The sequence below is a fragment of the Pan troglodytes genome, chromosome 18, assembly GCF_028858775.2.
Source record: "Pan troglodytes isolate AG18354 chromosome 18, NHGRI_mPanTro3-v2.0_pri, whole genome shotgun sequence".
Taxonomy (NCBI): domain Eukaryota; kingdom Metazoa; phylum Chordata; class Mammalia; order Primates; family Hominidae; genus Pan; species Pan troglodytes.
The window spans coordinates 32,779,726-32,795,387 of record NC_072416.2 but is presented as its reverse complement, the minus strand read 5'-3'; the positions used below and the strand labels follow the sequence as shown (position 1 = coordinate 32,795,387).

Genomic DNA, 15,662 nt, shown 5'->3' with positions numbered 1-15,662 from the left:
TCCTGGATATCTGACCTGGTGCCCAGCTTTTTACCATCCTAAGGAGACACCAGCGGAACGAGATTGGGGAGAGCCCCGCAGGTGACCCAGAAGCTTGACCACAAAGCCCATCAGTATTTCCCAGTACTGGACAGACTCCACAGTTACTCTCAATAACCCTGTGTGCACATTCCACCTCGCAAACACTTTCCAGATGAGCTTCCGGGGCTGGCTTTGACAGAGAAGCTGAAACAGAGGATTCCAATGTAAAAAGTGCAGAATTAGCATTGGGAAAACAGGCTATTCTCCCAACTCTGCTACTTACTGGATGACCCTAGGCAAGCCATATGACCTCTTCAATCCTCCGTGTCCTACCCTGAAAAACTGAGCATGGTAGGGCAGACCAAATGAGATAACACAAGTGGAAGTGATTTGAAAATTGAGAAGCATTGTACAAATGTGACGAGCTATCATTAATTTAGAGAGGAATCAAAGAATCTAAAACTGTCTTGCATTTGAATAGTGTTTCTTATTTTGCAACATGCTTTTCTCATTTTTGTCTTCGCAGCCACCATGTGAGAAAGTAGGGCAGTTATTATTATCTCCATTTTTACAGATGAGGAACCAGAAGGAAAAGTGACAAAGCCAGCCCTAGAAGCCAGGCGTCCTGATTTCCAACCCCAGACTCACTCCAGTATATTTGTAGGTAATTGGTCCCTAACCACTGTGCAGATGACACAGGCAAAACAGTAGAGTACACCTGTCAGTCATAACGTTGAGAGCTGTCGCAGGGTTTGAGCTCATTGGAAGATATTTGGCCTGCAATGCTCATTTTGGACTAACAAGTGGGCTTTCTAGGAAAAAAATAGAGAGTTACAGAGTTTCTCAATTGCAATGGAGGGCAGGTTAAAAACCAGAAATAGATAAATGTTAAATGCTGAAAGAGATTCAGTGTACATTTTTAGAGCATGTGCCCCAATCCCGTCATCTTCTTTCTGCCATCCTACAACTCGAGTCAGCATCAGCTGTGAGATCTGCACTCTGCATATCAACAGCGGCAGCATTAGACTATCCCTGGAGCCATCCTGCAGAAAATTAATGTCCAAGTAGGATGCTCAGGTTGAGGTTCACAGACAAATTTGTTTTTATCATCGCTATTGTAACAATTATGAAGAGTAAATTTCAGGTGCTTTGGCTTTTAAAGAGCACTTCTACACCTGCTGGAGTTTCAAAAATAAGCCTTGAAGGTAGATTGATACCATTCTTAGAAATGACTTCCCAAAGAAGACGCGACTAACGAGGTTTTATTATTTGAATCGTGAACAAACCCAGTCATCCTGTTATGTCGCTGTGATAAATTGGATTATTGTCCAACATATCCTTCTGAGGCAGAATAGACTTCAGGCTTGGCCATTTGTTTATTTTACCCCACAAATTATGTGTGCTAGTTCCAAGCCAAGGCCTGAAGAGGCACCATGTATTTCCACGTATCCTCTTCCTGCAACATGACCTACCACAAGAAGAGACGCCCGAGGAACTGGCTACTCCAAAGAGGATGAGGACCCTTGGAGAAAGCCTGAACCCAAACTCCATCCTGCTGCTCAAAGCATGGAGCCCTACCTTGACCAAACTGCAGCCAAGCCATAGACCCATAAGCATGAAATAAATGCTGGATATTTTAAGCTTCTGCTTTAGGGATAGTTTGTTATGCAAAATATTGCTGCAAATAATTGACTGATGCAGTTGCTTTCACCGGAAGCAGTGATTGTAAATTATAGGGCCTATTTGTTTTGTTTTGTTTTGTTTTAAGATTCTTGATTTTTTTGCAGGTGGCAGGTAAGAATTTCTCTACAATATATGAAGCAAGAAATGTTCTATTTCTTTATCTCCCTGATGACATGTCCAAGACCCCTCAGTAGTAGACTCCCATCACAATATATAATCTCATAAAAAGTCTTGGACATATGTATCTCCAGACTCATGGAGGAAGGACCAAGGCAAGAGGGTCCCTATTTTTGTCATTGCCCCTTCACTACTCTAGAATTTCATTGTATTCATTGCTACTGTAGGCAAGTTCAGAAATCACACTGATGAAATGGAGATATTACTTTTTACTGCTTGACACTATCCAGGATTTGACCAGGTTAGGCCAAGTTGAGAGTCCTTGGATGATATTGAGTCTGACATTAAGAATAATTTGGGCCAGCTGTGGTGGCTCATGCCCGTAATCTCAACATTTTAGGAGGTCAAGGCAGACAGGTCACTTGAGCCCTGGAGTTTGAGACCAGCCTGGGCAATATGGCTAAGCCCCATCTCTACAAAAAATACAATTATTAGCCGGGCACGGTGGCTCTTACCTGTGGTCCCAGCTACTCAGAAAGCTAAGGTGGGAGGATCACCTGAGCCCAGGGAGGTTGAGGTTGCAGTGAGCTATGATCACGCCACTGCACTCCAGCCTGGGTGACAGAGTGAGACCCTGTCTCAGAAAAACAAAAAAAGAATAGTTTGGGCCAGGCGCGGTGGCTCCCACCTGTAATCCCAGCACTTTGGGAGGCTGAGGCAGGTGCATCACTTGAGGTCAGTAATTTGAGACCAGCCTGGTCAACATGGTGAAATCCCATCTCTACTAAAAATACAAAAATTAGCAGGGCGTGGTGGCAAACTCCTGTAATCCCAGCTATTCGGGAGGTGGAGGCAGAAGTTGTAGTGAGCCCAGATTACACCACTGCACTTCAGCCTGGGCAACAGAGCAAGAATCTGTGTCAAAACAAAACAAAACAAAACAAAACAAAAAAAAGAATAGTTTGATGGCCATATAGTTCACAGAGTTTATACTACGTCTAGATGATCTGAGGAATTCAAAGTCAGCTCTGTGTTTCTCCATTTGTTCAAGACTACTTGTATGCCTCTCTGAAAAAAAAATTTTTTTTTTTTGGAGACAGAGTCTAGCTCTGTTGCCCAGGCTGGAGTGCTGTGGTGCTATCTCGGCTCACCACAACCTCCACCTCCCAGGTTCAAGCAATTCTCCTGCCTCAGCCTCCCGAGTAGCTGAGACTATAGGCGAGCACCACCACACCCATCTAATTTTTGTATGTTTAGTAGAGACAGGGTTTCACCATGCTGGCCAGGATGGTCTCTATCTCTTGACCTTGTGATCCTCCCGCCTTGGCCTCCCAAAGTGCTGGCATTACAGGTGTGAGCCACCACACCCGACTAATTGTCTCTGAAAATTTTATATTTGTGTTTGTTGAGGTCCAGCATGTTTCGTTTCCTTTTTTAAATTTTAGATTCAGGGGTCCATGTGCAGGTCTGTTACATGAGTATATTGCAAAATGGTTAGGTTTGGGCTTTCAGAAAACCAATCAACCAAATAGTTAACATGGTACCCCATGAGTAGTTTTTCAACCCTGTCTCTCCTCCCTCCTCCCTCTTGGAGTTCCTAGTGTCTGTTATTTCCATCTTTGTGTCCATGTGTACTCATTGTTTAACTTCCCCTTGTAAGTGAGAACAAGTGGTATTTGATTTTCTGTCTCTGAGTTATTTCACTTAGGATAATGGCCTCTAGCTCCAACCATGTTTCTGCAAAGGGCATAATTTTATTCCTTTCTATAGCTCTGTAGTATTCAGTGGTGTATAATGTGGTATATAACACATTTTCTTTATCCGATCAACCACTGATGGACACTTAGGTTGATTCCATGTCTTTGCTATCATGAATAGTGCTGCAATAAACATACAACTCCTGAAATGTTTCATTTTATTTTATTTTATTTCATTTCATTTCATTTCATTTTATCCAGATGGAGTCTTGCTCTGTCACCCAGGCTGGAGTGCAGTGGCACGATCTCAGCTCACTGCAACCTCCATCTCCTGGGTTCAAGCTATTCTCCTGCCTCAGCCTCCTAAGTAGCTAGGACTACAGGTGCCCCCCATCACACCCAGCTAATATTTGTATTTTAGTAAAGATGGGGTTTCACCATGTTGGCCAGGCTGGTCTGGAACTCCTGACCTCAAGTGATCTGCCCACCTCGGCCTCCCAAAGTGCTGGGATTACAGGTGTGAGCCACCGTGCCCAGGCCCTGGAGTGTTTCTTATCAAGTGTATGGCTGTCCCCATGGCCAAGCATAAATGTCAAGTTCTTTTGCATGCCTATAAATGTTCTTCATGATCTGACCCCTACCTACCTTAGTAGCCTCATTTCTCACTCTTTCTTGTGGCCACAGTATGTTTCATTCATCATGAACAACCTTAATATGCCTTATTCTATTGTTTGCCTTTTATTTTTATAGATGCCTTCCCCTTTGTTGGGATATGCATCCGGACATTCCCTTCTTATCTTCAAGATCTATTTCCAATAGCTCCTTCTTTTTAATAGGGCAAGGACTAAGATGAGGCAAGTGAGGTGTCCAAAGTGCTAATTTTGTGCCCCTCAGCACCTCCTTTGCCCTACCCCGCACCTAGCCCAGCTCTTTAATGCCTCCCCAGATATACTCCACTCTTTCCCCAAGAACAGTCTGTCATTCCTTCCTCGTGAAAACTCTGTACCTTTCCTCATTATAGCATTGATTGCACTCGGTTGCTTTTTTCTTAGAACAGAGACTATATTTTATCATCTTTGTAACACCAGCACCATGACTGGCATTGTGTGTTTGATGAATAGTAAACTCATGGCCGATCTATATAAGCATTTCCTTTGTTCCAGGCATGATTCTATGCACTTTACTTGAGTGGACTTATTTAGCCCTCACAACAACCTATACAAATATTACTACCTCAGTTTTTATAGATAAAGAACAGACTAAAAAGCACTAGGTAAATCCCACAACATCGCACAATGAGAGTGGCAAAAATTGGGATTTGAACCTGGGTCCTTCTGATGCAGGACCCTGTGTGGATGACTGAACAACGTGACTATTCCCACTATATTACACTGGACAAGAATCAAGGAGCAAAAGACTGTTTCTCTTATGTTACTCGGAATCTAAGGCAATCACTACAAAAATTTCTGTCTCAAGGGCAGGGAGGCTTTATGAGATGGGATGACATTTTGGCCTATTGTGCCGGTGAACAAAGTCTCCAAATGCTGACTCCTTGTCCAGTCTCCAAAGGCTCCAGTATTGGGGGAGATGAATCTGAGTGCTGGTCTCAATCTAGAAATGTAAAAACAAAAGGTCCGAGCAATGCTTTAGACAGCATTGACCAAGGACAATTATTGTCCAAAGGGATTTGAACCCTATCGATCAGCCAGCCGGAAAATTCTGCCTTGTTGGCTGGATCATTTGCTAGTCAGAGGTTATAGAGACAACATTCTCCTCTGTCAGCCCAAATCCATCAGCCATGAGCAGGGAGCACCGGCAGCCAGTGTGGCTGCTTCCCGCTCTGCAGTGTTAACTTCTTACATAGGACAACTAACTCCCCATGCTTTTACATTCTCTGCTATTCACAGTGTGTACCTGAAAACAGATAGTTGTTTTCTAGGTCAGAAAATATTCCTCATCACCATACCAGTGGGAAATTGATGCCAAGCCAGAAGTCCCAAATTCAAATGCTTGTCACATAAATGAGGGAACTTGGCTGAGTGAGGAGTAGGGTAAACTATAGGCCATATGCTTGTTGCTTGCTTGCCTGCCTGCCTGCTTTCTTCCTTCCTTCCTTCCTTTTCTTTCTTTCTTTTTCTTTCATTTTGAGACAGAGTCTTGCTCTGTCACCCAGGCTGGAGTGCAGTCATGTGATCTTGGCTCACTGCAACCTCCACCTCCCAGGTTCAAGTGATTCTCCTGCCTCAGCCTCCCTAGTAGCTGGGATTACAGGTGCATGCCACCACGCCCGGCTAATTTTTTTTGTATTTTTAGTAGAGACAGTGTTTCACCGTATTAGCCAAGATGATCTTGATCTCCTGACCTCGTGATCCGCCTGCCTTGGCCTCCCAAAATGCTGGGATTACAGGCGTGAGCCACTGTGCCTGGCCCACATGCTTTATTAATCATACCTTTTTATTTTCTGTGTTTCTGATGCTTTGACAGCTCAGGTCTTGCTGACCCTGGAAAGACTGTCTCTCCCAGGTACTGTCAATTCCTAGAGATAGTAAATGACTCACCTGTGAGCTCCTTTTATATGCAAATTAACCAATCCAGAGTGGATACCCCCAAACATCTCCGTTGTACCCCAAACACCAGATCCTTTCACTCTGGGCCACTATTCCCTGCCCTGATCACCCCAGAGTCAAGTACTAGACAACTAGGGACAACCCCTACACCCCAAAGCCCATTGAAAGTATTCCCACTAGCCAATTCTAAACCTGCTTACCCTGCCCTCCCTCACATTTGACCAAGAAAACCTCAATAAAGATTCTTGCCTAAATTTTCCCTCACTCTTTCTACCTCCTGCCCAACCCTAGTGCCCCTGGGCTCAAGCGATCCTCCAGCCTCAGCCTCCAAGTAGCTGTGACTTCAGGCACAAACCCCACCCAGCCACAAAGTGCATTTTCAATAGCAATCATCCCCAATCTGTTGGCCTTACCATATGTGAATAATAATAATCAAAACCTACATTTAAAAACATATGCCCACATAGAGGGAAAGAGTCCCTACTCGTTTCTTGATGATTATTGCCAGCCACGAACCAGCCCAATAATACATTCTGATTTTTTTTTAATATAAAGTCTCACTCTGTCACCCAGGCTGGAGTGCAGTGGCATGATCTCAGCTCACTGCATCCTCACCTCCTGGGTTCAAGCCATCCTTCTGCCTCAGCCTCCCGAGTAGCTGGGATTACAGGAGCCCGCCCACCACCACACCTGGCTAATTTTTGTATTTTTAGTAAAGACCAGGTTTCACCATGTTAGCAAGGCTGGTTTTGAATGCCTGACCTCAGGTGATCCACCCACCAAGGCTTCCCAGAGTGCTGGGATTATGGGCATGAGCTACTGTGCCCAGCCCACATTCTGATTTTTTTTTTTTTTTTTTTTTTTTTTTTTTTTGCGACGGAGTTTCACTCTTGTCATTCAGGCTGAAGTGCATCGGCATGATCTCAGCTCATTGCAACCTCCTCCTCCCAGGTTCAAGGAATTCTCCTGCCTCAGCCTCTTGAGTAGCTGGGATTACCGGTGCCCACCACCATGCCTGGCTAATTTTTGTATTTTTGGTAGAGATGGGGTTTCACCCTGTTGGCCAGGCTGGTCTGGAACTCCTGACCTCAGATGATCCACCCTCCTCGGCATCTCAAAGTGCTAGGATTACAGACGTGAGCCACTACGCCCGGCCTGTGACTTTTTTTTTTTTTTTTAGAGAAGCTAGAAGCCTGGATTTTATTAGCCTCCGAAGGTTTAATGTTGATTTAAAATGTTGTGTTGTTCATGTGTGTACTCAAACACTGGAGAGCTAAGGAAAAAGAAATAGAAAATGGAACAGCCAAGCAGAGTTGCAGCAGAATATCACCTACATTTTCCCATGCCTACCCCACTGAAATTGGCCACACTAGCATAAACACATAGTTCTAGGTCTCAGGAACAATGTCTTTGATCATTACAAAAGGAAATACTTTTTGAGTTTTTCTAACCTGACTCCCAGCAAGAAATATATTTACATTACAACATACACATTTTTTTTTCTATTTTTTTTTTTTTTTTTTGAGACGGAGTCTCGCTCTGTCGCCCAGGCTGGAGCGCAGTGGCGCAATCTCGGCTCACTGCAACCTCCACCTCCCAGGTTCACACCATTCTTCTGCCTCAGCCTCCCGAGTAGCTGGGACTACAAGCGCCCACTACCATGCCCAACTAACTTTTGTATTTTAGTACAGATGGGGTTTCACCATATTGGCCAGTATGGTCTCAATCTCCTGACCTCATGATTTGCCTGCCTCAGCCTCCCAAAGTGCTGGGATCATACACATTTTCATATTTATCTACCTGAAATAAAAATGTTATCCTTACTATACATAATGTACTTTGACATTTTCTGTTCTATTTTATTCCATTTAATTTTTTAATGACACTGATCATTACTACTCCTTGCATTTATGTTACAACCTGTCAGTGGATATCAAGCCACAGCTTGGAAAAAAAAACAAAACACCAATTCAGAGATTAGTGGAACCAGTTCATTATGTTATGGATAAGGAAACTGAGATTTACAGAGATTCACAGAATACTGTGAGTTGTCCAATATTACACAAGGCAAATGGTAGAGCCAAATCTAAAGCTAATTATCAAGTCAAGACCACTTCCCTAATGTACTTATATCCCTAAATGCATAGTATACATGTGTATAAGTAAGGGTTCAGTAAAGAAGCAGACTGCTAGCATACATACACATACATGTAGATTTGTATCTATGTCATATATGTTTGTGTATATGTATGAGGTGTATACATATAATATACATAAATTTATTATAGAGATTTGACTTTACACAGGCTAAAATTAAGAGGTTAACTAGTTTCTGGAAAGCTATTGACTTCATATCTGGTGCTGGAGCTTGAAGTTCACAAAGAACAGAAATAAACTAGAGCCCATGAGAACAGATTGCAGCCATATCTGTTCTTGTCATCGCTGACCTCAGTCATGTAGATGTCCTAGAGAGGATAAAGGAGGTGCTTTGTCATGGATTAGCACACATGTGGCCCACGAGTCAGAGAAGTTGAAGGAGGATCCAGAAGAAGGCCTTGACACTGCCTTGAGCCAAGGAGATGCACCAGCAGATCTACAAAATCACTGCTGCTTCACTTCAGCCTCCAAATCTCCCATAGCAATCTCTCTGTGGCTCACGCTTTCTTTAGCAATTAAGAAAGCATGCTCATAGTTCAATTTTAAAAACCAAATATCTGTTGCTTCACTTGTTTTTTTGTTTGTTTGTTTGTTTGTTTGTTTGTTTTCTTGAGACGGAATCTCGCTCTGTCCCCCAGGCTGGAGTGCAGAGGCGTGATCTCGGCTCACTGCAAACTCCGTCTCCCTGGTTCAAGCTATTCTCCTGCCTCAGCCTCCCAAGTAGCTAGGATTACAGGCATTCACCACCATGCCCAGCTAATTTTTGTATTTTTAGTACAGACAGGCTTTCGTCATTTTGGCCAGGCTGGTCTTGAACTCCCGACCTCAAGTGATTGTCCCGCCTTGACCTCCCAAAGTGCTGGGATTACAGGTGTGAGCCATCGTGCCCGGCCTTATTGCTTCAATTATTAAAATCGAGAATACAGAGTATCTATAGATGAGAAAAAATAGCACACTTTGATTTTATTCCTCTCCATTCTTTCTGGCAGTTTATTATCTGAAATTTTATTATTTTTATTTTTATTATTTTTATTTCAATAGGTTTTTGGGGAACAGGTGGTGTTTGGTTGCATGGATAAGTTCTTTAGTGGTGATTTCTGAGATTTGGTGCAGCCATCACCCAAGCAGTGTATACTGTACCCAGTGTGTAGCCTTTTATCCCTCACCCCCTCCCACCCTTCCCCCCCCGAGTCCCCAAAGTCCATTGTATCATTCTTATGCCTTTGCATCCCATAGCTTAGCTCCCACTTATATGTGAGAACATGTGATGTTTGGTTTTCCATTCCTGAGTTACTTCACTTAAAATAATGGTCTCCAATCCCATCCAGGTGCTGCAAATGCCATTATATCACTCCTTTTTATGGCTGAGTAGTATTCCATGACATATGTATACCACGTTTTCTTTATCCACTCGTTGAGTGATGGCATTTGAGCTGGTTCCATATTTTTGCAATTGCAAATTGTGCTGCTGTAAACAAGAGTGTGCAAGTGTCTTTTTCATATAATAACTTCTCTTCCTCTGGCTAGATACCCAGTAGTGGAATTGCTGGATCAAATGGTAGTTCTACTTTTAGTTCCTTAAGGCATCTCCACACTGTTTTCCATAGTGGTTGTACTAGTTTACGTTCCCACCAGCAGTGTAAAAGTGTTCCCTTTTCACCACATCCACGCCAATATCTATTTTTTTTTATTTTTTAAATTATGGCCATTCTTGAAGGAGAAAAGTGGTATTTACATTGCGGTTTTCATTTGCATTTCCCTGATAATTAGTGATGTTGAATAAAACCATTAATTAATTAACGCTTGTTGGCCATTTTTATATCTTCTTTTGATAATTGTCTCATGTCATCAGCCCACTTTTTGATGGGATTGTTTGTTTTTTCTTGCTGATTTGAGTTCCTCCAAGATTCTGGATACTAGTCCTTTGTTGCATGCGTAGTTTGTGAAGATTTTCTCCCACACTATGGGTTGTCTGTTTATGCCGCTGATTATTTCTTTTGCTGTACAGAAGCTTTTTAAGTTTAATTAAATCCCGTCTAGTTATCTTTGTCTTTGTTGGATTTGCTTTTGGGTTCTTGGTCATGAAGTCTTTGCCTAAGCCAATGTCTAGAAGGATTTTTCCAATGTTATCTTCTAGAATTTTTATGGTTTCAGGTCTTAGATTTAAGTCTTTGATCTATCTTTAGTTGGTTTTTATATAAGGTGAGAGATGAGGACCCAGTTTCATTCCTCTACATGCGGCTTGCTAATTATCTCAGCACCGTCTGTTGAATAGGGTGTCCTTTCCCTGTTTTATGTTTTTGTTTGCTTCGTCGAAGATCAGTTGGCTGTAAGTATTTGGCTTTATTTCTGGGTTCTCTATTTGGTTCCACTGGTCTATGTGCCTCTTTTAATAACAGCACCGTGGTATTTTAGTGACTATGGCCTTATGGTATAGTTTGAAATCAGGTAATGTGATGCCTTCAAATTTGTTCTTTTGGCTTAGTCTTGCTTTCGCTATGCAGGCTCTTTTTTGGTTCCATATTAATTTTAGGACTGTTTTTTCTAGTTCTGTAAAGAATGATGATGGTATCTTGATGAGAATTGCATTGAATTTGTACACTGCTTTTGGCAGTATGATCATTTTCACAATATTGATTCTCCCCATCCATGAGGGTGGGATGTGTTTCCATTTGTTTGTGTCATCTATGATTTCTTTCAGCAGTGTTTTGTAATTTTCCTTGTAGAGGTCTTTCACCTCTTTGGTTAGGCATATTCCTAAGTATTTTATTTATTATTTATTTATTTATTTGCTTATTTACTTATTTATTTATTTTTGCAGCTATTGTAAAGAGGATTGAGTTCTTGGTTTCATTCTCGGCTTCGTCCCTATTGGTGTATAGCAGTGCTACTGATTTGTGTACATTGATTTTGTATCCTGAAACTTTACTGAATTCATTTATGAATTTTAGGAGCTTATTGGATGAGCCTTTAGGGTTTTCTAAACTCAAGTTTGTATTTTCATAATGTTACTCCTTTATCATGGGAATCTTTCAAGTTTATTCACATTTGCATCCTGCTAAATGACAATTCTATGTCTTCACTCTGTGTTCAATTGATTCCATCACTTTCTGGCAGTCATTTAGGCCTCAAGTTTTCTTTTCTAAGATTTACTCATTTTAAATTAATCTATACACTGAACAATAAATTCTTTGTAGAGTTTGTTTGTTGGTTTGCTTTTAGTAAGATACTTCTAAGGCCTTGCACATCTGGAAATTGTCTTTCTATTGCTTTCAAATTTAAATAGCAAATTTACTTTTGAGTTACAACCTTTTCTCCTCAAAATTGTATATGGGCAGTTTCCTCCAGGATATACTGTGAAATGAAAAAGCCAGGTAGAGAAATATGTCTATATCATACCACCATTTCTCTAAAAAAAGGGGAGATACGAGAGACTGGAGACGTCCAGCTTCAGAGCAGGAACCTTAGTTGCGCCAGCGACGAAAAACAGAACTAAATATGGGTGATGTTGAGAAAAGCAAGAAGATTTTTGTTCAGAAGTGTGCCCAGTGCCACACCGTGGAAAAGGGAGGCAAGCATAAGACAGGGCCTAATCTCTTCGGGTGGAAGACAGGTCAGGCCATTGGATTCTCTTACACAGACACCAGTAAGAACAAAGGCATCACCTGGGGAGAGGATACACTGATGGAGTATTAGGAGAATCCCAAGAAGTACATCCCTGGAACAAAAATGATCTTTGCCGGCATTAAAAAGGAGGCAGAAAGGGCAGACTTGCTAGCTTATCTCAAAAAAGCTACTAATGAGTAATAATTGGCCACTGCCTTATTTATTACAACACAAAAATGTCTCGTGACTTTTTTATGTGTACCATACTTTAATAGATCTCATACACCAGAATTCAGATCATGAATGACTGACAGAATATTTTGTTGGGCAGTCCTGATTTAAAACTAAGACTGGGTTGTGGTTAAATGAATATGTTCAGTTTTTGAATTGTAATTCCAATTCAGTAAATGCTATCACTGTTTACCCCTTCTAAAGATAGAACTAGACTTTGTTAGTAATGTTCAATTTTTCGCAAAGATGGTGAGTGCCATCTTAAAACTGACTGGAGGTTGGTTTTATATTTAGATTTATATAACTGGTTATGTGAATATATTTAAATACTGGGGAAATTCCTTCACTGTCTCAGAACCAAGCAAAATTCACCTGTGTTTTGCGTTCATTTGCCTCTTAAAGGCAAGGGTTGAAGATAAATAAGGTAGCAATGTCTACTTTATATTTTTGGGCTTAACTGTGCCAATCTAATTAGAATTCCCTGTATTTAAAATAGTTCCTTTTATTTATTGAAAGGCATTTTAGTGTGGTTTATGTGTAATATCAAAGATTATTTAACACTTCTCACATTTTATAGATCTGTAAGGTCGCATGCATTTAAAATAGTAGCAAGTTAAACTTCACTCTTGAATTCTTTACAATCTAAGTCAAACTAAGTTATAATTTAGGGTTGTCTTTAAACAGCCATTCAGAAACATAAAGCTGTAGAACTGCTGTGTGTGATCGGGAATGGTGCTTTTGCCAACTTAAAAGGATTAAAGTAGAGGCGATATACACAAATTTTAAGATTATGTGTGATCATAAGACTTAAGATAATTAAAAAGAAAAACACGGGGAAAAAAAGAAAAGAGGAGATACACACATGTACACAATATATCTAATTAACATGTTAAAGACATATACGTTATAATATGTTAAACTGTGTTAATATAATGTGTTAATATAGTATTACATGTTGTATACTGAATAATATTAAATTAGCATATGTTAATGTTATCACACAGTAATATATTGTTTTATACATTTATTGTTATACATTATAGCATATTATATTATCGTATGTTAAATGTATGAAATTAACATATATGTTAAAAACAGAATAAACCTTAACACTTAAAATGCTTAAATTAAAAAAGAGAGGAAATATTTTGAAAGATTCGGGGGTTGAAAACAGACTCCTTTGAATGGACCTAGTATTATAGCTCTGTCTTTGAAGCTATGTTTGTACTTTACATAATCATAAAACAAAATTAAATAAAGAAAAATACAATCCCCAGACTACAAAAGTACATTTAAACAGATGAGCGAAGTTGTGAACTCAGTCGGTAACCTAACCTCACCGCAAAGGAAATAGCCCAAGTGGCTCTAAAACATAGTAATTTAACTCTGCGTCTCTAATGGAATAGATCCTAAGAACAAAAGAAAAGGCAAAGGACGTCTTAAATTGTTTCCAGTAATAGCACAGCATTGTAGGTGATAGTGTTGATACTGTTATTGTAAGATAATAAATCAAATGAGTAATTACATCGGTGTCATCAAGAACTGAGATTTGGGGCTTGGTGGGAAGGAGATACAGACATGAAATTGATGAGGTCAAATAAAATCCCTTAAGCCTGATTTTGAATTGGATATAAACTTAGGATGTACTGTATCTAAAAACATACATATGTCCTAGCCCTGTCCACCAAAGAGTCCTAGAAATAATAACTAACTCAGGGCACGGGGCATCCCGGGTACCCAGATCGTAGCCTTTCTTCCCACGAAAAAGAACCAGAGATCTTTGATCTTCGGAGAAAGGGTTGATTCTGTATCTGAGGGAGGAAATGTATAAGTCTGAAAACATCCTGTTGTACAAGAAAGCTATCATAGACAACTAAATTAATCCTTCATTGTTTTTTGGCACTTAATCTGAGGTCAGCCTTCATTTCTTACTTTGCAGATAGTTTATTTCCCCGTCCTGCTTGACAGTTGAAGTATTCTTTATCTTTCAGGTTATATCTAGGAGTTGGGCTCTTCATAATTTTTCTGCTGTCTGAATGGGTCTTTTATTTTTGCTAGTGGAATGTATGTAGAATGTTACTAATGCTCCTCATTTCATGATAGACCTTCATTGTTTGTGTGGTTCTTACATTATATGTTTATTTCTTGCCTTTTATTCTATATACTCTTCAATTCCTCTCTACGTCTTCCTGCCTTTGGCAACTATTTGAAGGTGTTAGATGTGTGCTCTTCTATTTTCTATGTCCTTGTAAAACTAGTAGTGTTGTTTTATGCATACATATTTTTAATTCACATAAATAGCATCACGCTGTGGACCTCATTTGATTCTTACATTTTTACACTCAACTACACATTGCTCTGGGTGCATTTCACCTGTTGCTTCTGACCTGAATATTATTACACGGTGTGCATACCATGCCTTTTGCTTATCCATGTCTCGTTGATTGAACCTAGATTCACTTGATCATAGCCTTTAAATCTCCACTACCACAAACAACACTTTGATGAACGTTCTCAGAGTTGTCACCTTAAAAACCTGTGTGAGTGACAACTTCTCTGCAAAAACATCCGGAAGTGAGAATTTTTGGTCATATGAGACCTGTATATTTAATGACGATGTATCACTGGTGTGTTCTCAATGGCTGTGCCAGTACAGTATTCACAAGCAATGCATGAGGGTTATAGTGTCCCCATCTCTGACAAGTCTTTTTCAATCTTACATCCTGACTGTGCTCTATGCAATCTTCTATATTTTTTGAATATTTATTTACCTCTTTTTTTGTGTCTTTTCTTTGATAATTGAAAATTATTCAACAGCCGAAAGTAAGTTATTTGTCCACTGTAGTTATCAACTTTCATTTAATATTCTTACTATTTTATTTTGTTTTCAGTTCTTAATCCTTATCATTTTTTTCTAAGAACTAGAAAGCTTCTAAAATGTGTTCTTTTTATTTTCAATTAAATTTCCCTCTCTGTCAGTTCTATACTTTACTGTTTCTAATATACTATTTAAAAATATATCCTATCAAAATGTAAATTGGTACAGCCATTATGGAAAACAATATGGAGGTCCCTCAAAAAATTAAAAATAGAACTACCATATGATCGCGCAATCCCACGTCTGGGTATATATCCAAAGGAAACACTGGTCATTAGAGAAATGCAAATCAAAATCACAATGAGATACCATCTCATGCCAGTTAGAATGGCAATCATTAAAAAGTCAGGAAACAACAGATGCTGGAGAGGATGTGGAGAAATAGGAACGCTTTTACACTGTTGGTGGGAGTGTAAATTAGTTCAGCCATTATGGAAGACAGTTGGTGATTCCTCAAGGATCTAGAACCAGAAATGCCATTTAACCCAGCAATCCCATTACTGGGTATATACCCAAAGGATTATAAATCATTCTACTATAAAGACACATGCACATGTATGTTTATTGCAGCACCGTTCACAATAGCAAAGACTTGGAACCAACCCAAATGCACATTAATGGTAGGCTGGATAAAGAAAATGTGGCACATACACACCATGGAATACTACACAGCCATAAAAAAGGATGAGTTCATGTCCTTTGCAG

The 15,662-nt window shown here is 40.1% G+C and overlaps 1 pseudogene; it reads left to right on the top strand.

The window, feature by feature from the left end:
* The first annotated feature begins 11,740 nt into the window (after window positions 1-11,740).
* On the top strand, window positions 11,741-12,049 carry LOC129137431 (cytochrome c-like; annotated as a pseudogene).
* Window positions 12,050-15,662: the final 3,613 nt, after the last annotated feature.